At 41.3% G+C, this 27,078-nt stretch overlaps 1 protein-coding gene across 4 annotated transcripts in view; it reads right to left on the bottom strand.

Moving 5' to 3' along the window:
* Positions 1-27,078, bottom strand: part of FGF14 (fibroblast growth factor 14) — a 295,208-nt gene that overhangs the window by 72,920 nt on the left and 195,210 nt on the right. The gene's annotated exons all lie outside the window — the stretch shown is intronic.

Genomic DNA, 27,078 nt, shown 5'->3' with positions numbered 1-27,078 from the left:
TTTTAAAAATCCCATGAAAATTATTCAGCATCTTAGTGCGAATTAATGCTAATAAACACCTTTTTGTATGTAGATTTGACCTTGGTACACATTTTTGCAAGCAATTTATCCTAATATAATGATTTCCCCCCTGTTTTTTAAAAATAATATATTCACCTTTATGCACACTTTTACCCAATATATGCATTTTTACAAAACTTGGTTGGAGAACTGGATCACAAAATTCAAATGAATGCGACTTTTGAAGGATGGCTGTGTTTCAGTTCTCGTATTGTTTCGGAATGTGTGAATTTGATAGATTTGCCTTTAAATGCAAACTGAATTGAATTTCTACTTTGTCCCTAGCAGGAAGCAAGCAAATTCCTAACAGGTTATCAGAATTCTAGCAGCCATTCTGCTCCTGAAAAATAAGGAGAAGCCAAGAAGGACAAAGCTTTTATCAACTGATGTTGATAACTGATGGCCCACCTTTTGTTTCCCACTACAAATGGATGAGCCCCATTTTATCCCTGAAAAGTGTCTTTGATAGCTTCTTTTTCTGTAAGCTGAAACCAACATTCCAGCAAGTTGGTAACTCATAAGAACAGATAAGTTAATTGAAAAGATCAGTTGATAATATGTTTATCACATTATGCATTTTTTCCTCTTAGTTACAGCTCAAAATGGTTGTTCGTGTTGTTCATTCTCATATTGAGAAACATCAGTAATTTAAGATATGGTCCATGTTGCCCACATAAAACAAGGGTAGGTGAGCTACATTTTATTGGACATATGCTTACTGATTAGACTACGGAAGCTCACATAGTTAATTGGTTGAAATTCGGGCCTATTAGACATTATGATGACTAACACCAGGGAACACACTGACTGTGAACAACCACTTAGCAATAAATAAAAATGGGACTCTTAAGAAACAGAAGTGCTGAAATAACTTGGAAAATTCCCAGCAGCACCAAAATAGAATTGTTATTTCTTCATAAAAAAACATAAGCCTCTTACTCTTAAAATGTGTACAATATAGCTCCATTATAATTAGTCATCTAAATTGCTCAATACAAAGTCTATCCATACTCTTTCTTTCTCTTTCTTCCAACAAGAGCTGCAGCAACCCACCTTTCTTCTAATCCTGTTCCTATTTGCACAGGAAATCTGTACAGGTTCCAAGTTCTACTTTTTAAAGTTCTCTTCGCAAGCTTAATTCTTTCAAAATGCACACAGGAGTGTAATCCGGCTGGTACACTTTCATAGGAACATACTTTCAGTACTTTCAAAAATTTCTAAACTTAGCAGGGATAAATGTAGTGTACCATAATAATTAACATAACCTGGGAGGTCCAGGCCAACCAGTCACTCAGGAAATGAAAAATTGTACCTTTCAAGTTCACATTATTCGTAACTAAAAATCATGTTTGCTAAGCACGGTTGTTAATAATGAACAATGTCACATGCATACAGGAACAAGAGGGTTTATAACACGGAGAGAACAGTAAGATGCATGTCTTTCAGTAAAAGGATTCCAAGTAATGACTGATAAAAGAGCTTTCTCCAGGCAACTGAAACCTCCTGTCCTATTTCAGACGTGAATTGTGTGTCATTTCTGATAAAAGTGGGGCATCATGTTGACATGTATTCCTCAGGAAATGCTGGGAGATCACATCAGGTATGAAAATGTCTTACATTGGTAGAGTGATATGGAAGGTTATAATTTTTACGTACTGGCAGATTTAATCCTTTTTGTCTTTTTCAAATGTCATATTATTACTATTGTGTGCATGCAAAAAATCTAATAATGCGGATTACCTTTAAGAATGCAAAGTCAATAGGAACCTTGGAAAGTTATGCCTTTTTCAGAGTTGAACCTAAGTAAAACTACGTGACAGGCATGACTACGTAACATACATTGTGCCTAGTTTAAAAATGAAAACATATTGTATATGGTAAGTTGCATGTTCTCAAGCTATGTGTTCAGAATGGAAGGGCAACTGCTGCCCTTTTTTTCTTGTTAAAACTTAAATCTATGTGTGCAAAAACTTTATGCTACCATCCTCAAAGGAACTGTATGGGTAATGTCAGGGAACTGCCATCAGTGTCCGAGGGAGAGAGCAAGCTCCGAAGGGATCCCAGAGAGCGTCCCGGGAGTGGGAGGGGCAGCCCATCTTCTGGGGGAGAGAATCAGCGTAGCTCCAGTGGAGAAGGGGGGGAGATGGGGGAATCAGCGAGGCAATCCCATGACTCCTTGCCGGGGACCAGCGAGGAGAGAAGGGGTCCTCCGCTGCCTACGCCCTCCTTGCGCAGAAGGCTTCCGTGCAGGGAAAGTAGGCAGAGACTGGGCGTCAAAGAACTTCTTTGCTGGAAGAAGTTTAAGAAACGCCCACTAATGGATTCTGCCAGCGATTGAGACGGTCACGGGCGAGTGGCTGCCCGGACAGGAAAGGTTCACTCAGGCAACCCAGCCAGACGTTGGGACAAGCTTACACACGAGCAACCCCTAGAACCATTACAGGTAATTCCCACCCTTCTTTCCTGCTCACTGGAGAATAGAATATTCTGCAGTTTTTTGCCAAGGGCATAATCAACAAGTAGCTCAAGCCCTCCATCCGTCATGGAAGTCTGTGATTCCAAAACTGTCATGCATGAGCAAACCCTCCATGAAAATCAAATCATGTAATCCATTTTAATTTAGTCACATCCGGAAAGTACAGAGACATAGCAGAATGACAGAGCCATTTGTCACTTTGCTTCTAATTTGTACAGAAACTAGCCAGTCCACATTAGTATGACTACCAAGTCAGAAGCATCTATAAATCAGTAGGTTGCATTTCTATAGGAATAGAAAATAGAAGGGCAGTGGGATAATAATGCAAGATTTCCATATATAGGAGCACTAATACCTGGCTAAGAAAAAGAAATTCAGAAGGTTCGGGTTTTTTTATACAAGACAGGGATTGCCATCATTTTTGTGTATGTCATTCATTTGTGTGCCAGTTTCATATAAGCTTCCCATAAATCAAGGTTTTATCCCAAAGCTTCAGCTGAGGGCTGGAGTGACAAAGAAAATCTGCAGGCTAGAGAACCCTGGCACAGTTTTGCACCTGGCAATTCTACCTATATCAAGGACTAATGTAATTCATTTGGCTACAGCCCTTTCAGAACTCCCTCTAGAATTTTAATTTCTAAAGCACCTGGGAAAATTCCATAGAAAATAAGGTATTCCAGATCATCAGTGAGCAGCTCAGTAGGGAAAGGACAGGAGCCTAATTTGCAATGCTAAGTACGAAAATTCTGAACCACAGCCAATTTTATATTGTTATGTACAGGAAGCTTCTTCTATAATACAGAGTGGCAGGGTTCCTTAACTTGTGATTAACTTCATTTACTCCTTGCCAGAATGCATAAAAGCACATGAAATGAAGTGGTATATTCTTTCTGGTTAGATACGCAAAAGCATCACTCCAAAATGCTGCTGGCATATTCACGGAATGTCGTACGGCACACTGTATGTGGTCCTATTTCTTGTTAATATGCCAATTGCACAAAATATGGAAAGAAACCACTCGTGTTACTTGTATAGAATTTCACATTTGCTTGTATTGAGAGGCAAGAGCTGAGCCTGCATACAGAACAGGAGGAGAGAGAAAACTGCATGGTCAACAATCTGGCAAACAAAAGAAAAGAGAAAGAAATTCTACTTGCCTCCAAACCGATTAAACTGAAATTTTCAATATTATATATGTCACACACAGTAAATGTAGGGCAACTAGGGTCAACGCTTGTTTTTAATTTGAGGGTTGTGCCAAGATGCAAGGCTTTCCCAGTCTGTCTTACAGAGTATTTTGGCAATGAACACCTACCTTTCTCCATCTCCTGCTGCTAGCACTAGGCATAAAGCAATCAATTAAAACTACGTTATATAAGCCTTGCCAAAAGCAGGCAGAAGTATTGTTCTATGTTTTAGCATATACAGAAAGAGGAATGAGTGGTCTGAGCTCACCAGGAAGCATTTTTGCCCATGCAAAAACTGAATTGAACCCATGCAAAATCCCTCTTATCATGACCACTGTATTGCCAATAGAAAGGGATTTCACTTAAATAACACCTCCCCATCCCAGTTGGTTCATTTCTATAAACCAACTGTGAGATGCTAGATTTGGTTTTGCTAAACTGATGCTATGGCTAACCACCACCTCAAGCAAGATTCACTGTTCTCGCTGCTATTCCCTGCATGTGGAACATAGGATAATACAAGACACAAGACTTCAGGCCCCAGTGGGGGGAAACTGATCTCTGCCTGCCATTTCCCTTCCCTCCATGAAGTCTTGGAAGAGGACCCCATTCCTGTACTGGAGAGAATGGCAGATGTTGCCATCTCAGGGGACATGGTGATATGTACACAATACAGCAGGGCTTAGGGCAGAGCTGCATGCAGCCCTGAGCCTAATTTCATGTGGGTGGGTGGGTGGGTGGAAAGCCCAGAGGAAAAGAAGAAGGGCTGGAGGAAGGAAACACTATGGAGAAAATCCAACATGGATGGGGCAATGTAAGAGGAAGTAGCGGAAACCCTCTGGCAAGCGATCTGTCCGTCCTCTGACAGTTGGCTGGGTAAGAGGAGAAAGAGAGGGAGAGAGAGAAGGAAGTGGCAGGGGAGGCAGAAAGGGGGCCCTGACCACTGTCCAACTGGTTCCAGCTACCACTGGCTTGGGCCATGTCCTCCACTAGCATTCATTAATGAAAGATCCATCTAAGGGTATGTGTATCTGAAAAGGAGGAGGAGGAGGAGGAGGTGGTGGTTGCACACTCCCGTCATAAGGCCTCAATCTAGATCTCCAAAAGAAGTCTGGGAAATTGATTCAATTACTCTCAATGAGTTCTGGACTTCATTTTTATAGATTCAAGCATCATTATTTTATCTTCACTTCACCAAACTGTATTAAACTAAATGGCCTTTTTTTAGATCTCCTGTGCACATTGGTGGTTAGCTTTTCGGCTCCCCGCATAATTGGATTCCTATCCGAACTAACTAGGGCAAATACTGATTTTGTTAAGGTGAGTGAGAGAGGTGAATCAAGTGGAATTCACAATTGCAGAAAGATATTGAAGAGAAACTAAGATTTATTGCACTGTTGTGTTACAAATTAATGGCTGAGGAATCAATCTTTCATAGTGCATCTCTTTCCAACATATTTAAAGCTATTGTTGGGACATCAAGACCCTTGCATCTTTCTACCAGAATATCATCTCCTTTTAGGAGATTTCCAAAGGCATAGTGCAATGTAGATTATTGAATATCTAAGATTCAATTTAGGATGATTGCCAGAAAAGTTAAAGCAATGAGAATGTTGCGTAGGACAAAGTGTACAAATTATTGCTGAAAAATGAAATGATTTCAGAAACAGTTAGGGGATGTTCTAAAATTAGCCACTGAAAGGGGATTCTCCCTTTTCTGGAAGCCAGTCAATTGTGGATTGAAAAAGTTGCTTTTAACGGCAGTAATATATAGGCTAATCCTTTAGGGATTTGGAGATGCAGTGTAGAAGATCCTGCTTTAGAGTAAAGAACTGAATTAGATAGCTGCCAACTCTTTACAAATCCTACAGTTCCATGATTTTATAAATATCTGCCAGTAATACACCCTTCACTGTTTGTGTCTTTTAAAAAGGAATAGGCACAATAAAATAAGAATAGATTGCCCATTTCAAAAGAAAAGAGGCTGAACATAAAGAGAGTATCAGATCTGCACTGACTAAACATATTATAAACAGAGACATTTCAATAATATTCCTGTGTGCCTCAACACTGCAGAACCAAGAGAGGGGTGGTGGAAGAAAGGGAGAGCAAATGTGTAGATGAGGGAGAGAGAGAAATAGCTGAGGAATTCTGCAGCGCAAAATAGGAAGGGGCAAAACTCCATAGCTCTCAAAGGACCATACAAAATCCACTTTAATAGAAGAGCTGGGGCAGTAGAGGGACCCCCTTCTGCCCCATGTCCCAGCTGCATGCTTCAAAATCTACAGAAGGAAAGCAATAAACAATCCTGTAGGATCCCTGGCCTCTAGTCAAAATCCCTTCCAAAGCTTCTCTTTACCATGGCACAATTTTATCTGCAAGCAACAAGCTATGCACCAGGCCCAAATTATGATACTTAGTAAGAGCATTCCAAGAGATTCACCATCAAATAGCACTTCAGTGGGATCTCTCATTAAGTATGTCAGATTTCCTGGAAGGTCAAAAAGTTATTTGTGTCTGTTTCATAGGGATTTAGGAAATTATATTTTACTAAATAAAGTGCCAGGTCATGTTCTGATGTTTTCCTGCTTCTCCAGCGCTATCTGTTAATTTGATGTAACAGTGCAGACAGCAACAAATCTTTTCCTTTTCCTTGAGCGCTTCTCTGGCTCCCCATTTGACTTCTGTGGCTACTCATTTCCAGTGAACCTTTGATGCCGATCAATAAAAAAAGAAGCATCCCTTACACTGAAAGCAATCATTACCACTAAAAAACTTGTGTGCCATGAGAGGCATGACATACAATTTAATCTGTATGGAAATGATGAATTGTGGGAAAGGGGAAAGAATTAAAATTGTTTTCAAAGCTTGGCATACTTTACAAACAGTTCTGGCAGCTCTGTTATGACTACCTCTATTATATACTAGGACAGAGAGCGAGAGACAGCTCTGAATTTCTAGCTAGAAAGGCCTTGCAGGAGAGAATCATGGCTCCAACCTGAAACACAGTGTTGGCAGAGAATGATGGCTACATTTGCCTCAGTAGCCTAAACGTACTATTGCATGATAATAGGTATTTGTAGTTGTCACTGAACCACAACTAGGCTGGGCATGAGACTTCACAAGTAAATGGAGGATGAAATGCTTTTAGACGAAACATGTCACAGCTCAAAGGGCCAATGGGTTTATTTATGTGGAAATAACCAGTTCCACTCTAATAAAGCTGGGTTAATTACTGCTCCTGATACTCCCTTCTGCCACAGTGGATCATTATTATATTACTTCTGCATCAAACCTGGTTTTCAGTCTATCTGCCAAACACACAGGATTCTTCAATTCAGTCTGTGTTAAAGATCAGCTAGCCTTTTGTAAACTTGAACACTTTGAGCGCTCAAGTTACATGCAACCCGCTTCAGCTTAAATACAAGGACCACAGGATTTTCCTCTCCTGTTCAGTGCTCATGAAGACACCAATAAAGGGGCAATACAGGGAAAGCCGGTGGGATTTAAATACCCTGGCTATCCTCAGGAATGCAGTCAAAGTAGTAGGGGTCAGTGATGAATAGGGATGATCTTTCACATAAAGGCTTAACACATATTTATTGAGTGTTTTTATTGAGTGACGCTTACCTAACAACTGATTCATATGACCCTTTGGCACAGAGTGGCTCAGTGGGCTCGTGGCAGATTCTTTACCTTTTGGCAAACAGCCAGCTGATTGCTGCTCAACAAATCACTTGCAAACTTATGAAACTGGGCTGTGTGGGCATGAGGCTAGGCAAACTACAAGAAAGAAGATTCCACCTAAACATTAGGAAGAACTTCCTGACAGTAAGAGCTGTTCGACAGTGGAATTTGCTGCCAAGGAGTGTGGTGGAGTCTCCTTCTTTGGAGGTCTTTAAGCAGAGGCTTGACAACCATATGTCAGGAGTGCTCTGATGGTGTTTCCTGCTTGGCAGGGGGTTGGACTCGATGGCCCTTGTGGTCTCTTCCAACTCTATGATTCTATGATCTTAATGCATTGCAAAGCAGTCAGCTGACTGCTCCAGGAGACATTCAGGTCAAACCATGAGCACAGACACCTACCCCTCTGAGATGGAGGAGCTATCAGGTCTGGGTTGGGACCAATACCATCACCTGACAAGAGTGAGACCAGCTCAGGATCCAGATGTCTAGGAGGGAGAAGGGGGGTGTTGGTGTCGGCCTATGGGAGGCCAACTCAGCCAGTGACTCTACTCAATCCAAACCCACCACAGGCTGGCATAAGGAGTGGGTGGGCGGGTTGTTCTTTTCTCTATCTAGTGTACTAGACACTATCATAATTGATTTTTGAAAAGTTCATTTAAATTCTCAACCAAATATTTTCACTCTACTGCCTAATGCTACCATCTTATTCAGCCTATTGAGAGGGCCAACCCTAGTATACCCTTTATATGGGAATTAGGGTAATATGGGTAATTAGGGCTCAGGAACAGCATCTTGCACAAACCAATCCAATGATCCCCATTGCAGTGATTATCCCCCTGCTCCTGTGTTAATTATTAGCAATTTATTTCACGCAGAGACTTAACACAGCAATGCAGCCCAGGAGTTTGAAACCAGGTAGTTCTAACTTCCAAGGAAATTTGCTATTTTAACAATATCTGAATTTTCCAAATTGTTTTTTTTCAGCATCTCACACTTTCCCTTAACTCATATGTGTGGAACTATGAGGAAAAATAAATGCTGAGCTGAGTGCTAGATTTGTAGTTGGGAATTCAGAGTGCAACTGAACCCAAAATGGAAGCTACTCGGCTGCAATCTGTTCCACTGATACAATTAACACATTGACACATGTACTTGGAAGCACAATGCTGACTACATATAGGTAAAAAATCACTGCCTGTCCTTGATTTCATTTTCCAGCATTCACATTGTCCTTCCTTTCAATGCTTCCCACACAAGTCCACATTAACTGTGCAGAATTTAATTTATATATATCATGGACATTCTAGTTCAGTGGTTCCCAAACATTCCCCCCTCCATGGAGCACATGACAAGTGCTGAGAGTCACATTTTATTCACTGACAGAAATCTCAGTAGTGAAAAACTTTTAATAATGCAAAAGTTTCCTTCATTAGAAAACTTACAGACCCCTGAAGTTTGAAAAGAAGGGGAAAGATTGAAATCCATTTCATTCCATCATAGGATTGTAAGGTATGGTTTTCTTAGTGCATCAGATGAACATTTCCAAAGTTAATCTAAAAATGCATACTAGGGGGAAACAGATGCTGGCTCCTGGGGGCAAAGGCACTTTGACCCCCCCAAATGTTTTTTGAGGGGGGCAGCCCCCACTGTGTTCAGAGGGCTCTGTGTGTGACATTGGTACATGACATTGGGGGCCCTCAATCGTCTGGAGAAGCTGGTGCCTCTGGGGGGAAACAATCCATAGGTCAGGGGCCCTCCAGATGTTGCTGGACTACATCTCCCATCATCCCTGCCCATTGCTGGCATCACTGGTGCTGATGGGAGTTGTAGTTGGAGGTCAAGGTTCTCTACAGCTGGTGTAGTTGGTCAATCTACAATTTTGTAGTGTTTAAAAATGAAGACAAACCTAAGCCCATTCTGACCACTAATTTCAAAACTCATCAGCCCCCAAAGCATTTTATGTGGTTGATGATGCTAAGGAAGTTCAAAAAGAATAATTTAAGGGTTAGCAAGGCAGTGCCTGGGGGTATGTCTGTGCCCACAGGGTTCCCTCACCTCTGCCCCCACTGAAATTATGCTTGTAAAAAGGCTATATATATATATTGTAGCCAGTGGAATGGGTTGTGGTGTGTGCTTGGTTACCATGTGTGTGAGTGTGTGTGTGTCCTCAATGTTTGTAAATGTGGCCACAGGCCCCAAAATGTTGGCAACCGCTGGAGTAAGTGATAATGTTGGCGCTGTCATGCTCATACAATAACCAAGAGGGGGAAGAAAAATAGGACTTCTGAATTCATGGCATCAGCTACAGAGCCTAACACCCTCTAGGGAACTATCTATATTATACTTTAATCAAGCCTGTACTGTTGTCCCGTGAGAGGAAGCAATATGTAATTAGATCACTAATAGATGACAACAGAAGTCTGGATCCCTATCAGCATTCATCTTCAGTGTGCTTCAACAATTCAATAAATTAGCATACCCTCTCAGGTAGATTCAGAGCCAATATTGATGTAAAGAGATATATCTGAAATAGCAGTAGAAACTTCAAAGACTAGCCAGGCAAAAATGACAGTGTCCTAAAGTGTTTTTGCATCTATATGAATGAGGAGGACAACCCCTAAATGGGCTATTTGCCACATTTTGAAGTACATGGAGTAATATACATGACCATCTAAAGATGACCATCCATCCTGGTAAGACCATTAGGACTGCAGTTTTTATAATATTCTGTATTATTAATTATTATTATTATTATTATTATTAGAATGTCTTACCTGCTGTTCACCATGGGACTCAGGGTGGGTTAAAACAATATAAAAATACAACACTAAACCATTTGAAACAATCTATAATCTAAAGAATAGGGTAGCCCCTAAAATACCTCTCTCCCAGGTGTCAAAGGCATAAGGAAGTGCATCTTCAGCCTATGGTGGGCGTTATGCAATGATAATTCTAGGTACACACTTACCTGGGAGTTAACACAATGGGTCTATAGACTGAGTAGACGTGCACAGGGTTGTGCTGTAAGGCAAAAGTTCAAAGGTGCCAAACTGCACCACTATATGTAAATGATTTTTTAAAAAACTTATCATGAGTAACTCTACCGACTTGATCTTTAAGGGTCTCTCTTGCAGTGGAATGCAAGAAGGAAGAGGCTAGAATGCAGAGCATATTACATCAGTCCTGTGTGTTGCACTCCAAACTGAGACAAAACACCAAATTATATGGGAATTCATAAGTGTATCACGGCATACTAGGGTATCACCATGTTTCTGGTACAGAATTTTAATTTTAGACAAACCAGTAGCTCTATCTTGTGCAGAAAGCACCAACTAGACCAGTGTTTCCCAAATTTGGGTCCCCAGCTCCTTTTGGAGTACAATTCCCATCATCCCAGACCTCTGGTCTTGCTAGCTAGGGATAATGGGAGTTGAAAAACAGCTGAAGACCTAAGTTTGGAAACACTGGGCTAGACAGAAGAATCAATTAACGCCAAAGTTCAACCTCCTCTACTTTATAATTTTATAGACAGAGCTAAAGGTCCGTATAGTTAAAGCCATGGTTTCCCCAGTAGTGATGTGTGGAAGTGAGAGCTGGACCATAAAGAAGGCTGATCGCTGAAGAATTGATGCTTTTGAATTATGGCGCTGGAGGAGACTCTTGAGAGTCCCATGGACTGCAAGAAGATCAAACTTATCCATTCTTAAGGAAATCAGCCCTGAGTGCTCACTGGAAGGACAGATCCTGAAGCTGAGGCTCCAATACTTTGGCCACCTCATGAGAAGAGAAGACTCCCTGGAAAAGACCCTGATGCTGGGAAAGATTGAGGGCACAAGGAGAAGGGGACGACAGAGGATGAGATGGTTGGACAGTGTTCTTGAACCTACCAGCATGAGTCTGACCAAACTGCGAGAGGCAGTGGAAGACAGAAGTGCCTGGCGTGCTCTGGTCCATGGGGTCACGAAGAGTCAGACACAACTAAACGACTAAACAACAACAAAGGGGTTTTTTGTCTGATTCTTTCTAAAACTTGGATGCCTGTGTTTGGTGTGTTTCGAAAGAGATCCTAATTAAAGAAGTAACACACTAAGGGAGTTCCTTTTATCTCCCAGCATATCTTAGACATTCTATTGTTGTGATGTCTAAAATACAGAAGGAAATAAGAGATTGGTGATAAAAAACAGGGACAGAAATCTGTGCAACAGATGAATGTTACACTAACCAGCTGTTGACAGACACATAAAGTAACAGCAATCACAGTTTGGTTGCTATTCCTCAGAACTGCTCACCTAGTCCATAGAGAATTCTAAGATGTCTCAATCAAAGCCTCTTATTGCCTATCTTGGGACACTCACAGATAGAGATTGAGAATAATTTCAAATCAGTTTACATTTAAAGGCAAATTTACCTAATGCATACGTTCCAAAATAATCTGAAAAATGCAATATAGACTCCTTTCAAAAATTGAATTTTGCAGTGATGTTCTCCAGCCAAATAATGCCACATAGGTAGCAAAAAGGGTGGATACGAATGCGTATTAATGAAAATAACTTGCAAAAATGCATTATATTAGGCAAAAAATGCTTTGCAGGAATGTGTATATTAGACAAGAATCCAGATGGACACGTGCATGTTAGGAGAAATTTGCACTAAAATGCTGATGAATTTTCATGAGGACTTAAAAAAAATAGCAAAATGATACAAAAATGTGGAGAACTGAATTTTAGATTGCAAAAGTGAGAAACTCAGAAACTGAAATTGACAGAATCACCCGTCACTATTCACAAATTACAATCTCAATGGAACTGTAAACTCCACCCATTAGAGACAATTTTGCTACTGTTTATGTGAGCCATAAACCACATGTCAATTCTCTCATGCTTTCCCTGACATCTTGAACTCTCTCAGAGAACATCTCTAGAATCCCTTCCAACTTTATAATTATATGATTCTATGCTTTTTCTTCAAACCTTTCCTAAAGCCCCACCTTACTGATGCAAACTTTGTTTAACACCCCTGTCACCCCCCCAAAAAAAGTATGCATTGCATTTCTTCACATTCTTCCATTCTCTCTCCCAGTCATTAAACATTAGATTGTAAGCTCCTAGAAGCCGGAGCTTTTTCTTAAACAAAACCATCTTTTTACTTATAGTATCCTGTGAAGCGCCATGGTGTTGCAGGAATACAATACAAATAATGATGAAAGAGACAGATGCTAACAGTTTATGAATGATTTTGTCAAGGCTGTTGACTCTCTTTCAGTCCCCTGGAATAATAAGCAATCAAAGGCTGAAGTGATTTTAGGGGTTGTTGTGCCAGGACAAGTGATTGTATAAATTAGTCTTAAAAAAATAAAAAATAAATGAAAGAACCAAATTATAATTATAATAAAAAATTGTAGCCCTTTTCTTACAATTTAAATGCAAGAGTCATGAATTTACTCTATTTCAACACATCCCTAAAGGAGCTAAGAGTCTGACAATAAAATACAGCATTCCCTACACTGTGATGAGAAAACGCCCTTGCTAAGAGAAAGGTGGATAGGAATGAGGACTACCCACAGGAGAAAATTACACATTAAAATAAAATATGGGTAAAAAGAAAAATGGTTATCTTAAATCATTAGTCATTCACTTTGTGGCTGCAGTTTCAAAGTATTAAAAAAATATGCATTAAATTGTAAACTCAGCTTCCCCTGCATTATTCCCCACAAGTATCAATCATTTGGGGAAGAATGCACTAATTGTCAGACTTGCCTCAGAAAATATATCTTCCATTGGCACCCCTTTCTACTCTCCACTGCTTTCTTAGAGTACATTGACCCAGGGCAGAAATGTGATATGCCAGACATGAGGCTACCATTGGAAATGGCAATGGCATTCCTAGGTTAATAATAATAATAATAATAATAATAATAATAATAATAGTAATAGTAATAGTAATAATAATAATAAATTATTTATACCCCACCCATCTGGCTGAGTTTCCCCAGCCACTCTGGGCGGCTCCCAATCGAGTGTTAAAAACAATACAGCATTAAATATTAAAAACTTCCCTAAACAGGGCTGCCTTCAGATGTCTTTTAAAGATAGGATAGCTGCTTATTTCCTTCACATCAGAAGGGAGGGTGTTCCACAGGGTGGGCCACTACCAAGAAGGGCCTCTGTCTGGTTCCCTGTAACCTCACATCTCACAATGAGGAAACCGCCAGAAGGCCCTTGGCGCTGGATCTCAGTGTCCAGGCTGAATGATGGGGGTGGAGACACTCCTTCAGGTATACTGGACTGAGGCCGTTTAGGGCTTTAAAGGTCAGCACCAACACTTTGAATTGTGCTCGGAAACTGGGAGCCAATGCAGATCTCTCAGGACCGGTGTTATGCGGTCCCAGCGGCCACTCCCAGTCACAAGTCTAGCTGCTGCATTCTGGATTAATTACAGTTTCCGGGTCACCTTCAAAGGTAGCCCCACATAGAGCGCATTGCAGCAGTCCAGAGGTTGGTACACCAAAAGGAATCCTGTACTGCCCCTATTGCCCAACTTCCAGAACAAGCACTGAGAAAACTGGATCTTCCCAATAGGATGCCTGGTGCAGACTATTGACTTCCTAATAATCACTGCAACCCCCCCTCCCCGCCCACATGACCCGGGTTGCTGTGCGTAAGAGAAATTTGGTGGACAAGCAGCGGCGAGGACAGGCCCATCTGCTTCATCCAACCAGGTCTTTGTCACACATGGCAGGTCAAATCCTCCATCCACAATCAGGTCGTGGATGGCAGTGGTTTTATTCATCATTGACCTGGAATTGCACAGCAACACTTTCAGACCATGTGGGTTTCCCTTGCTGATTCCAGTAAGTCTCCCATCACTCCTTTCCTGGAACATGTGGGATTACTGAGCTTGAAGTCATTATGTTTTGCTCACAGTTGACAGCCGATACTGTGTGGGCAACAACATGTATAACGCAAGGATACTATCCCACAGGGCAAGTGATCCAACACAATTTGGGGAAGAGTGGAAAATACACACTATCAGAATGTTGTTTTAAGTGGCAATGCCCTTTTCCTGTCTAATGTGCCATTGCATCCTTACAGCACAAACCTATGCATGTTTACTCAGAAGTAAGCTTCACAGGGTTCAGTGGGGCTTATGTACAGGGTGTAAGACAGCAGCTGTAGTTACCCATTTTGTATGTTTTAATAACTAGGCAAATATTTCAATGAACACTTATGGATAGGAGATCATTTTAAGTAATAGGTGTCGTTGTTGATACAGGACAAGGGTAGCAATTAATCCAGATAGGTGGGTTGCCTGGGTAAAGCTATCTCATCACCAGTGCTGAAGTAAAATTTACTTGCCAGTCTGGTTAGCCTCTATATATGTGAAATGTTCTTTACCTTAGGTACCAAAGTGCCTCATATCAGCCCTGGAAGGATTCACCCACTCTTCAAGTTACTGAACCTCAGAAACATACAGCAAAATCCTATACATGTCTACTAATTCCCAAGGAAGGATTGCAGCCTCAATATCTTACCAGAAAACCCCAAGTCTGCAATATGATGACCAATACTATGCCATTTAATCTCTTCTTCATCTCTCTGTTTTAACCCTCATGCATGATTCTGCATCCCCAAACTGCAGCATGGTTTTGCTGCCCCCTCCCTGAATATCAAATTTGTGCAATTGCATCAGTACGCCCAAATATCAACAGATGCGCCAATAAATTTGATACAATTAGACTGGGAAAGTGTGGCAGTCAAAATGTGAGACAAGACTGAGAAGGAGTCAGGCACAACATCTGCCAGATGAAATTAGCAGACAAAATTTGCTATGTATCTAGGTGGAAAGGGCTCAGGGATGCAACGCCACTAATTTACTGTTAAGCAACCCTTCATGTTACTGCTTTGATTCCTATCCCTGCTCTTCTCACAGAGTACATAGGCCCTGATCTAGCTAAATTTAGTAGCCTTTCATTCTCATAGAAAATAAGTTAGTCATGCCAAACAAGCCCCATTGATTTTGAGTATGACTAACTTTAGCTGGAGTGGATCCATTCTTCTGCTTATAGTTGTCATGGCAGGAAGATTAAAACTGCACAGTGAAATGTTGCCATAGCAGATTATGTAATGTGCAGCTTGCATTTTTGCTACAGGTTACATTTTTAAAAAAGAAGACACAGGGTTAAATGTAGAGTCTAAAAATGATTAAGAGATTTATAGGTGAATTAAAGACAAGGGAGCAACATTCCCCCCCTGAATTTACAATGTTTACCAACGTAACTTTCAGCAAGTAATATTAAATTTTACAATTAAGATGATAATGTATGCCACCCCTCTTCCATCTGGTAGTGATAAAGCATTCAATACCTATATAACTGTTCTTGCTACCTCAAGGATATCCTTGAGAAAGACAAGGCAAATTTGAAAATACAACTAGGTATTGCTAGTTGAATACCATAATGCTATTTTAATAAGGATTTTTTGATTATTAAAATACGGCATTTTATATGATGTCATTTGTTGTGCAACGCTTACAGGTTCTTTTGCCATCATTGAGTTAAGAAATCATTTAAATAAAATCAATGAACTTTATTTATTTAGCCTCCCCCCCCCTCCCAAGCTCAGAGGGAGGAATGTCTCTGGAACTTGAATATGTAGATGCGCTGTAACCTTTTACTTGTGGGAACTAGGGCACATCAGAAGTTTGCTTCCTTTTCCAGCTAACCATAAACGCAAAATGAAGGGAGAGAGAAAGAAAAATTTAGTGGACACCTGGAGTGGGGCAGGCAGGGGGAGGTGTCAAAAACCATAGAAGGTGAAAATACAGGAACAGCCTCATCACAGACTCTCTGGCAATCATGCCAGAAGCAAATTACTTTCCATGGGCTTCTGTCTAGCCATTCTTTCTCAGCTTCTGATTGTTTTCTCATTTATTCTCGTACTGCAGTCTTTTTTAGTTCGTACTCAAGAGTCATTCCAAATACATCTCCCTCTTTCCTCCATTTCTTCTCTTCCTTCCTCACCATGATAAAATCTAAGCTACAGTGATTGGGACACACGAACACATAATGTTGTTACAAGTGTGTACCTGGGCTCGCATGTGCACAGCCAGCACTCATTTATGTCCATATACACATTGCTGAGAGGTTTAGGATCTTTTGCTGGAGTTTTTACATGCACTTGCTATGTTCTTCTATGGGAAACGTCAAGAGGACAGTCAGGCGGATCCAACAGAGATCTATACTGTCATCAAACCCCTATTAGCCACTTAAAAATCAGGTATGGCAATTCTCTTCTAGCATTTGATCTTTTTAAAGTTATCTTATCAATACCAATTATAAATGCAATTGTAACATCTCCTGAGCACCAAGCACTACACTAGTGGACTGTGGGGAAAATAAACTGGCAAGTCATCAAGAGGGGTTTTTTTTTGGGGGGGGGGAATCCAGAGTATTTCTGAAAACTGTACAAGGTATCCCAAGATATCTTTACATTACAGTAACCCTCAAGATGTTATTACATATTTTCAGAAGAAATAAGTATAGTCTGTGCCGGCTTCCCCTAGCCTGGTCCCCTCTTGAATTTTTGGACCAATGGCCAGTGGCCAGGCACAATGTTTACTATAGTCCAGCAACAGTTGGAAGGCACCAGGTTAACTTAAATGACTGCTTCATACAAGACTATTTATCCTATACAGTGGTACCTCGGGTTAAGTACTTAATTTGTTCTGGAGTTCCGTACTTAACCTGAAACTGTTCTTAACCTGAAGCACCACTTTAGCTAATGGGGCCTCCTGCAGCTGCCGTGCCGCCAGAGCACAATTTCTGTTCTCATCCTGAAGCAAAGTTCTTAACCTGAGGTAATATTTCCGGGTTAGTGGAGTCTGTAACCTGAAGCGTATGTAACCTGAAGCATATGTAACCCGAGGTACCACTGTATATGAGCAGCACAACTTGTTATTCTTGGCCAGATTTGTACCCACTATCATATGGAAAAGCATGAGTGTGGGCTAGGTTATAGGTACTTAAAGGTAAAGGTAAAGGTACCCCTGCCCGTACGGGCCAGTCTTGACAGACTCTAGGGTTGTGCGCCCATCTCACTCAAAGAGGCCGAGGGCCAGCGCTGTCTGAGGACACTTCTGGGTCACGTGGCCAGCGTGACATCGCTGCTCTGGCGAGCCAGAGCCGCACACGGAAACGCCGTTTACCTTCCCGCTAGTAAGCGGTCCCTATTTATCTACTTGCACCCAGGGGTGCTTTTGAACTGCTAGGTTGGCAGGCGCTGGGACCGAACAGCGGGAGCGCACCCCGCCGCGGGGATTCGAACCGCCGACCTTTCGATCGGCAAGCCCTAGGCACTGAGGCTTTAACCCACAGTGCCACCCGCGTCCCATTATAGGTACTTATAGTCCACCATTTACTATGTGGTCCCATGTGTTTGTATGAATGCAGTCAGTAGATATGACCGGGTTCATTTTCAGTGATTGTGGCATTTGAGGGCATAGCTTTGGATTGCCACTGGCAGTAATTATTAGTTTGCAGTGATATTTTCCCATATAACCATGACCTTAAAATTGGCTGATGTTGTTTGTTTGTAGGAGGGAAGGGAAGATTGCATGTGGATTTTCAACAATTTGGGTCAGTTATGGGCCCCCCCAAAAAGAGGTGTGGGGCTTGGTAGGTGCATAATGATGCTTACCTCTGACACTAGCTGTGGTTAAAATTGAGTGGGGAATGCATCTTCCCAACCATGTGCAAAGCACATTCCCATCCACTTTCTCATGACACAAGTCGTGTGTGAAAAACTACAGTAGAATCAGTCAGAAAGTAACTCTCCTCTCACAGTCACATATTATGCATGCATATTATTTAAGATCTAAATATTAGCCATACACATTTGTATGTATCTAGGCCCTGTTAGCTATAATGGGGCTTAATCACATGGTCTACATAAAAGCCCCAGGTGGTAAAAAGATACTAAGGTTGGAACCCTATATTCACTCACCTGGGAGTAAGCCCCATTGAAATAAATGGGACTTGATTTTGAATAGACATGCATAGGATTGCACTATAAGGCATGCTATTTAAAAACCAAATAAGTCCTTTTCATTTCCAAAGGTCTAATTTTAGAACTGTTATTCCACCAGACTGATGACACTGCTATTATTCAAAAGTATTGCAAATACCGCCCCTGCTCTTTGAGAACCAAATTCCCTTCGTATCTCTCTTGTGACCTGAGATGCCCATATGCATGAATTCATTGTCAACGCCGCCTGAATAACAGAATCCAGTCAAAGAGTTGTCTTGGCATTGCATAAATTTTATGGATCAATCACAAAATTAACCTCCTTTTGAGAAAACGGAATTTGCTTGGAGGGGATTGATTATGAAGTGGGTGGGTGTGCACATAAACTTATGTGTAAATGTTTATGTGTGTAAACACACACACAAACACAAAAAATGGATACATTAGTTTTAAAGCAAAACATTTCAGTTTTTACATTCTTCAGCTGCTGTTATACGAAGAGAAATCTTGTAAGTGCTATTTGATGCTTGGCCAATGGTGGCAGGAATTAGAGGGCGTTCCCCTGGGCGCGGGACCAACTGACCAATAGTGGCGCTTGGCCCTGCGTCCAGGGCAAACCTCTACAGTGGCATGTCTACTGAGATAACCTTTCACATGGAATCACAGCCTGTTAGAGGGTCCCGAGGCACGTTGTAAGAGTCACAGTTCATGTGGGGCAGCTTACGGGCAAAATATATTGAACCTTGTGGTTGGTCTGAGAACGTAACTTCTTAGAACAGTCTCTCCCATCCCAGTGTCCTCCACATAATTGGACTATACTCCCATTACCCAACCACTGACTGAGGCTGATGGCAGTTGTAGTCCAAGGCATATGGGGGGCACTAGATTGGGGAAGGCCATCCTAGGGTACAAGTGGACAGACTTCAGACTTCTCAGATCTGCTTTATATTTACCATAACCCTAAGATCTACCAATGAGACCCAGGTACAAAGGACATAAAGTTAGCCCATGGATCTGTTTTCAGTATCAGAACTGAACTGAGCAGTCAGTCTTTTCACACAAAAGTCCACTCCCAGTTAGCTTTCCTTATTCCAGCAGTCTAATTTAGGTGTTGCTGCTATTTGAGAGTCAACCCCCTCTTGCCAATCGGATGCAAATCACCCAGAAATCTAAGAGGATAATCCTGATCTATATCTGCCACCCTTGTCTTATCACTGTGGTAATGATGATTAAGCTATTTTTTTAATAGGGATGATTGTCTGCTATTAGTGATCTTCACACCGAGTTACCTTTGATTAACCTCTGAGGAAACCTAGGGTTCCCTGAAACACAGTTTGACGAAACCCCCTGAAACATTTTGAAACTATCATGTTCTAACAGTGGCCAACCAGATGCATATGAGAAGCCTGCAGATAGGACTTGAGCACACCAGCATTCTTTCCACTTCTAATTTCCAGCAACTGGCAATCAGAGGCATCTTCCATAATTTTTCCTAATCTTTTAGTTAGTGATCATCCCTACGTCTCATGGGGGTAAATTCCACAGTTCAACTATGTGCTGTGTGAAGAAGAACTTTATTTTATGCGTTCTGCATCTTTCAACACTCAGTTCTATTGAATGGCCCCAGCTTCTAGTATCATGGGAGAATGAGCAATGGGCTGGGGCGGCGGGGAATCTTCTTATCTACGTTCTTCGTGCCATGCACCATCTTATGTTGCTCTATCATTTATTTTTCTAAATTAAAAGGCCTCAGATGTTGCGACCTTTCCTCACAGAAGAGCTGCTCAAACCCCCTGATACTTTTGGCTACATTTCTTTAAAAATCTCTACAATATCCTTTTTGAGGTGATATGAGCAGAATTGTACAGACTCCTCCAAATGTGGTATTTAGGATTACAGTCCTTAGGCAATCTAGTACATAGTTCAGAGGGATTTTTGTATAAATTTGGTAAAAATGCAAAATAATAAAGAAAACTATAATAATAATGGGTGAGCTCTCTTTATAAAATAAAAAGCGTTTCTAGCAAAATAAAACTTTGCAGCAAACAGCAGGAAGCTGGGAAAATAAAATTGCAATGGATGAAATATATAGTATATGCTACGGAAAGCAATTATTGAGGAACACATGCTTCATTACAAGACATTTTTACAGCAAGCCCACTTTGCATCACTAAAATTATACATGAATACAAAATAGAAAATTGCATATAATGAAGTACACTAACTTAGCATCAAAGACAAACTGACATGAAAAGGTAGATGTACAATTTACATAGATAATTACAGGCTTGTAAATAACCACTTGCCTAGTTGCTGGTGGTGAGTAAGTACTGCATCTAGGAGACTAGGTAGGAAAAGGTTACAAAAATTACTTCTTTCCCTTTTTTTAAGGGCATTACTGACTCATGTAAGTATGTGTGGGCAACCGGGTCATTTTAAAAATTGCAACAGAGGATGCATGCATGTGATAATGTGTTATTTGCCACACTGCCAAACAAAATGATTGGGGCATATTGTACCAAATAGATTTGGGGGGGAAAGGGCTCTGATTTCCTGGCTGCTGCTGGTGCAGCAAAATTACCAGCTGTATCCAAGTAACAGCCATCTTTTCCTCACATGTAGCAGTCTGTGTGAAACCTACAGTGTGCATGTATGGTTTGACAGATCAGCGCCAAAGTATTTTACTCAGTACATAAATTCCATTGGGAGTGCAGTCAGTGATTCCTTTGCCACATTTTTACTGGATCACTGCACTATGGATATAATGCAAATCAGATTTATCCTGCCTTCATGCCCCTACCAGCAAAAGTAAAAATAAAAATTACAGGCTTCGAGCCACAGGTATCTTAATTTTATTCTGCAAAAGAATTCTCCTTTCAGTACTCCTAACCAATGAATCAATCAATTATCATTTGCTCAGTTTGAGAGAGGTGCAAAGGCACCCCCACCCCCACAAAACCTATTGAAACATTCTTAGTTCAATTGATAACTTGTTTAATATAGTAATAGAATTCTGTACTTGAAGCACAATTCTGTACTTGAGATCTGCTGCTCTAAGACCTTGGGGAAGCCCAGCTATGCTGGCATAACTGGGTGAGGAGGATGCTTATACCAAATCCTACATTGCTTCAACTCACGTTCACATCCCTGTCAATGAGCAAACTTTGCATCAAGCTAGGATAAGGAATTTCCATCTCACTGGTGTCAATGGGAGGGCAAAATTACAATCTCTTCCCCCATTATCTGCCCCGCCCTTGTCACCATGACAGAACATAGGAAATGCTGTAACTCAACACCCACTCACACTACCAGTAATACAAACTATGCATAAACCGTACATCAAATGATAGGTGGTGAGGCACAGGGCTGTATCGATGATGTTACACAGACTTTGAGCTCACAACAGGGAACCCCGTTGAAAGGAAATAACAGGAAAAGGACACTTTGCATAAAAAGAGATCAGTTCGCAAAAGATTTATGTGTTAAGCACCACCAGACGTTTCTGCACATTGTGAACACTTCCTACTCCTAGAACCCTGGAAGCTACCCTGCTTCAAGGCTCCAGGCAGGACCAGCCAACAGCAATCTCTACTCCCGTATAACAGCTGGGAATGCAAGGATAGAATACCCTACACAGATAAACAAGAGAAGCGTGAAACAGGTGCTGTAATGGGGAGCTGCTCCAAGTGTATTCCTTGTCTATGCATGCAAATGCTGAGCCTTATCTGAACTGTATTGCTCTAACGATGCAATATGGTGTCCACCTACACAGGCGAGCTGCTATAAGCAGGTAAGCTCTCTGTTGGCGATCTCTTACCTCCTCACCACAAACACTTACTGTTTCAAAGACTATGCACTCCAGCTGCTATCTATTGTTTGCTGTCCTCTCTCTCTCTCTCTCTCTCTCTCTCTCTCTCTCTGTCTCTCCTTGTTCTCCACAAGCAGCTCTTCCACAAGCACAGCACCAATCTCACAGCTCTCACAACACTGGCCAGTCCCACCTCATGACCTGCAGCAGTAACAAGGATGCTCTCAGCTGTTCCTCTGTGGGCTTGTTTGCTCCAGGCAGGCTGCCACACCCTTGCAAGGTTAATTGCAGACAGTTGTACCACGGATGATGCTCCCAGTATGGAGCTAGTACCTGACAGATCACCAAGCCTGCTACCCTTCTGTCTGTCAAACCACTGACCAAGACACAGAAGCCTTGTTGAGATGAGTGTTTGGTAACCCTATAGATACTTCTTTCCCTTTCAGAATCTCATACATTCTGAGTAAGAACTTTGATTGTGTCACAAGCGTTGTTTCTTTGTTTCTATGGATGGGCAGATAGGTACTCCTTTGCTCCTCTCTAGTTTAATCTTGTCTCAGTTGGCCTCAGGATAGGATGGTAAGGAGAAGAGTGGTCTCTCCCCTCTCTGCTTACTATGGTTCTCTTGACTATGAGGGGGCCAGGCATCTCAGAGTGCACAGATAGGATAAGTGCTGCTGCCAGGTTATACGAGGCAGTCCGTTTGCAGGGGGGAGGGGGATGAGGAAGGAGGCAATTAGTCTTGCTCTGATACTACCTGGCAGGACCAACCTATCATGTAAAACAGCAGACAGTAGCAGATGGTGTCATGGGGCTTTGCCACTTGACTGGTCTACTTGCTTCTGCATGCTGGGACAGAGAGGGAGGGAGCAGGGCAGCAGCAGGGTGGGCATGGTACAAATGGAGCCAGTGCAGTTTTCTTGGCAGAACATTTGCACCATGCTGACCTCATTGCCACCACATGCCTATCCATCCCAGTATAAAGCAGACTCAGCCAGAGGGAGGTCAGCTAAGTGGCACAGCCCCATCACACCATTTGCTACTGATAGCAGGAGGGCGTCTTGATCACATGGATTGCCAGTCGGAAGGGTGTGTTAAAAGGGCTGCTTGCAGCACTCCTGATGATTGGCTCATGTGCACCTCCTGTTTCCTAAAACATGGTATGCACGGGGACTTCCAATGTATCAAACATGAACTGTTCCACCATACCAGGAATCTTCCTGTAGTCCTCGTGCTCCTGGGATCCTGGTGGGTCTTGAGACTGGGGTTGGGGTGAGTGAGCCACTGTAGGCTGCTTTTGCCACCAGTGTGTGTCTAGGGCTGCCCCCTTTGCCTCTCTCAACCCTGCCCTTCGGTTATTTGGCCATGGAGCCATTCCCTCCCTTGATGGTCTTGAACCCATGTCTCAGGAGAACTCTCTCTCTCTCTCTCTCTTTGTGTGTGTGTGTGTGTGTGTGTGTGTAGACACTCTGCCCAGGGAGCTATACTGATGCCATATTGTGTCTTTTCTGTATTTTCCCCATGTGCTGTGTTCCTAAAATATTGCTTATAGGAGTGGCAGGAGTGAATTTGATCTCCTGCCTATAGGGATGCATTGGGACTGGAAGTACTGGGGTTGTCGCTAGCTGTGCCAATGGGGCTAGTGGAGTGGGAGCACTTACGTGCCACCTTGCACGATGTGTGTATGATGATGCAAAGTGGATGCTGGGAGCACGTCCTCTTCATTCAAAGGGGGCCTTCATGTGTGGGTGGCATGTCAGTATCATTGCTGGCACAGTCCCTGGTCAATAGACAGTGAATTTGCCGTGTTGTCTATAAAGTTCTGTGGCACTTTCACCAGTGTAGCAGCAGCAGAGCTGTGGATTGTTCAGCCCACCCCACCACTTGCCATGCTACAGAAATTACATTTTCCACCGTTATGTATTAAACTACAATACAGATTTGCAAGGCGAATGTACAAATTCCCACATATAAATTAACCAACAAATGTATGGGTGGGTGTTAACTTGTTTGAAAGTAATTATTTCACACCAGCATGTTTACTTGGAAGTAAGGGAGGGCATGTTTACTTGGAAGTAAGGGAGGGCAAATCTGTCAATTTTTGTTTCCTGCAGTTCCTCATCACCCACCCCCTATTTTATAGTTCTCTACATTTCCAGATAGTTTGCATTTTTTTTTAAAGAGTCTTCATGCAACTTAAACAGCAAAATTATCTCAATATACACACTTCTGCAAAGCAATTTCTCCTAATGCAATGCATTTTGTGTGTGCTATTTTCACTAATATACACATTTGTATGCACACCTTATCCTAGTCTATGCATTTCTGTACAGATCACTTGTCTGGAGAACTAGATTGCAAAATTTGGGGAAGTGTGAATTTTGAACTATAGTTATGTTTCCATTTGTATATTGTTTCAGAATGTGTGAATTAGGTAAGTTCACCTTTAAATGCAAACTGAATGCAATCTCTCCCCCATCCCTACTTCAAAGTAAACCAGATTGGTAATAATAGGATTATAACTTACAAAATACATGTGTTTACAATTGCAGAGCAAGTATCAGTAAACACACAAAAGGCTGAAGCAGAGCTTTACAGTGATAAAGTTTCATGCACAAATAATAATTCTCATTTGATTAAAAGATGCAATAAAACAATAAAATGGCAAGCAACTCCTTCCCAGAACACACACCATACGTTAAATATTCCAGTTGCTATCAGCGAAATGTACTGCACACAAAATTTGGACAGTCAAGCATTTCAACCTAATACCATCAAAGCAGGTTTTAGGAACATCCCTAGATTCAATATGAAAAAGCTCAGTATGTGCACCGTTAACATCAGCACAAAAATTACGACTGATTCCAATTGCATTCGGTCCCCCCCCCCTTTATCTATAACTTTCTGGAATCAACTAGAAGGCAAATGCTAAATCAACACCTGATCCTAGAAGGCACATACTAATTTTCCCAGAATCTACAAACATGGAAAACTGGTTCATAATTATTATTTAGCAACCTAATGCATCATAGGAAACCATAGCAATTTTTCCACACAAGTGACAAGTATTAATCATTAGCCAAATTTAATTAAAAAATCTTTTATGCAACCCCACACTACACCTTTCTTAAAAAGAAGTTTAGGAAATCAGTAGGTTGTTGTTTTTAAAGACAGGCAAAACACATGTCATCACCTGTAAGGGCAACAATGTGGTTTATAACCAATAATAAATAGTGGATCTGATGTTCTTCATTTTCCCTAAAACAAGAGAATTGTGATTAACAAATAGTACATTTTCTAGGAGAATATACTAGAAACTCTCCAAGTGCATTCTATAAATATGTTCTATAAACATTTTGTATATGAAACGGAAGGTACAAAAATGGAAATGGTTTAAGTGAATGTAATATTTTCATTATGTTAAGCTAATATGGATTGGATGTGTGCATCTTTCCCACATACTGAAATCATAACATATAACTAAAGGAACATTTCCTAATAGAGAATCAACCTGAATTGTTGCTTCTGCTTGTTGGATTTGCCTTCTTAAAGGAGTCACCTTAATTTCCAAATGGCTCTTATTTTACACTATTGTTGTTCACGTAACAACCCTTATGATCTGATAATGTTTTAAGTAGATCACTAGCTTTAGTGATTTTCTCATTTTAAATTTAATGCACTTATTATTAAATACAATCCCTCTCCCATAAATGATAAGTCAAAAAAAATATGTGTGGATGTCAAGCATGCTTGAGTTGCTAAGGCCATAAATTGGCATCACTGTGTGTAAAACTAAGCAAACAGGACAACAAATAGAGCCATTAATGTTGCTTCGCTGAGGCTGCTCTTGGGCACACACAGCGACTACCAGCTATAAGCATTGCACTACCTTCACTAAAAAAACCCAAGATGAATAGATTGTGGAAATCAGTGTCACTGTTATTTTACTGTCACTAGTTGCTGTTGTCAGGTAATTCACTTGGCTATGTCACTGCTTTCCAAAAAGCAAAAGCAAAAGCCAATTCACCCTTTCAGAATTAATTTAACAGAGTCTAAAACATTCTTCTTAAATTTTATCAATAACGTATATGTGTTGGTTTAGTTTACGTTTCCATGAGTGAAACTTCTTATTAAGTATAAGTTACATCCTAGAAAGCAGTGCATGGCTTTCTTAGCCAGGAAAAGCATTTCAGTATTGAAACACCTTGTGACAGGAAGGATCTCGTTTCCCAGAAGTGCAAACCTTACATGTTAGTACAAGTGGAAAAGTATAGAACAAATTAAACTGAAGAGGGGAAGGGGTTTTGTTTGTTTGTTGTTGTTGTTGTTGTTGTTCTGAGGTCTTCCTAGTTTTAGTTATGGCAGGGATAATGCTAGCTTTGTCACAGAATCTGCAGTTTTCAAAACTCGGGAGTATTACCAGAATAGGAAACTATCTGATCTAAGGGAGAGAGAGAGTGCAGGTTTCCCATCACACTGATTTTATGGTCTGTTAGCACTTTGATCAAATCCATCTGAAGCAGGAATATATACGTGTGTGTGTGTGTGTGTGTGTGTGTGTGAAACAGCTCCCTCCCACCACCAAGAGTGCACCGCACTGTGCATAAAGACAGAAAAACCAGAAATGTAAATCTACAATTGCATGATACACCTGGTGTATCAATATAGGTAAAACTCCTCAAATATAGTTCCAATATAGTTAAGACTCTTCCAGTTACTGTTACTTGAACTGCCTTCCCTTGGGAGGCTCACACACCTAGTGATAACCATGGTTAAAAGAGACAAAATGAAGGAACGGTGGGGAGCCCACAGCGCTAGACTGTTCAAAGAAAGGGAAAG

This window comes from Podarcis tiliguerta (genome assembly GCF_965153285.1).
Source record: "Podarcis tiliguerta genome assembly, chromosome: 4".
NCBI lineage: Eukaryota > Metazoa > Chordata > Lepidosauria > Squamata > Lacertidae > Podarcis > Podarcis tiliguerta.
Note: the sequence above shows the minus strand (reverse complement) of the source record. Positions and strands in the feature narration are given on the sequence as shown.